This window comes from Dermacentor albipictus, chromosome 3 (assembly GCF_038994185.2).
Source record: "Dermacentor albipictus isolate Rhodes 1998 colony chromosome 3, USDA_Dalb.pri_finalv2, whole genome shotgun sequence".
Taxonomy (NCBI): domain Eukaryota; kingdom Metazoa; phylum Arthropoda; class Arachnida; order Ixodida; family Ixodidae; genus Dermacentor; species Dermacentor albipictus.
The window spans coordinates 82,510,057-82,511,528 of NC_091823.1; positions in this window are offsets into that span (position 1 = coordinate 82,510,057).

Here is a 1,472-nt window from a genome sequence, read left to right on the forward strand (position 1 = left end):
CGCCGCCAAACATAGCCGCTCTATTTTGGCGTTCGCCGCCGGTTCACTGCGGTGCGAGAGGAGAGCATCTCGGTGGGGGAAGGCTGTACAGGCGCAGTGGCCCCGCAGTCGAGACCGGGGGCTGAACACGCGCCGCTAGTGTCTTCTTGGATGGAACGTGATAGGCCGGGGCGAGAGCAAGGGGAAATGGAAGCAGCGGTAAACGCGACGTTGAACCCGTCTGCACTACGGATAGCTCGCCCCTGCGCTGATCTCGTGTCTTTTTCTGCTTTCTTTTCTTTTCTTTCTTTTTTTGCGTTTTTCTTTTTTTTTCCTGCCCCGCTTGTTTGCGTACGTGTCGGGAGTGTGCCCGGCTGAGATTTGCCTGTCTGCGCACCGGGTGTTCGTGTCTTGACCCACTAAGCAGAAAGAAGGGCGCACAGATGCGCACCACCGTCGCTCTACCTGCTCTTCAAAGGTGACGTCCCTGAAAACACTTATCTGTAACTCGAGCGACAGGAAAGCTTCAGCTAGCGATCGGGCCATTGGCTAACGGCATCTGGGATTGCCGTAAAGAAAAGAGCGCTTTTTTTTCTCTTTCTTTTACTACTTGGGAATGGTGCAATAAACCAGCCGTAATGATTTGAGGACAGCCCGTGCAAGTGGCAGAAACTATTGAACACGAGGATGTGTTGTGCCGCTTTTTGAGAAAGAGGGGTGGCGAATAAACAGCTAAACCACCGAGAAGGACCTCTACTCTTGACCTAATTGGTACAAGTTCATCTGGGTAGAAATGGAACAAAACAAGACGACAAATAAGGGTAGACCACAGGACATGCACCACTAAGAACTTCATTTTCTGGAGGCGACCGTCTTCCTCCTTTCTGGAGGCGGTGCCATGGTAATTTTTTTTTGTTTACTTTGACCTGTAGGATATCCTGCGAAAAAACCCTACTAAATTTTGCAATCTCTTCAAACCTACCAGTGTTCTACACGTTTCCTTGTGTTGCCTAGATGACTCTAAGGTTTCATTGGACCTGCGTTCGGATGTGTTGAACTCGTATTTTTCTTCAGTTTTCACCCGTGAACCTCCTGTTACTAATTTACTTTTGCCCAGCTACCAACTAACAGCGACGCCCCTTATTACCAATAAAGTGAATGCATTGTATAGCGCATCGGAAACACTAAAATGAAAAGTGCTGCTGGATTGGATTTCATCACAGCCAAGACTTTAAAAAGGACAAAACTTGTTTGCAGCCATATCCTAGCAGTACTGTTTTTGCAATCTCTTGGAGATAGTTCTCTGCCGAATTATTAGGAAAGTAGTAAAGCTACTGCCATTCCTAAATAATGTGACCCCTCTAATTCGTCTAATTATCTCCTGATATCTCTCACCTGCATTGCATGCGAGGATCTTGAGCACATAATATCTTCGCTCGTCGTATCCCACCTTACACTCGATCATTCTTTCACAACCACCATGTGTTTAGTCC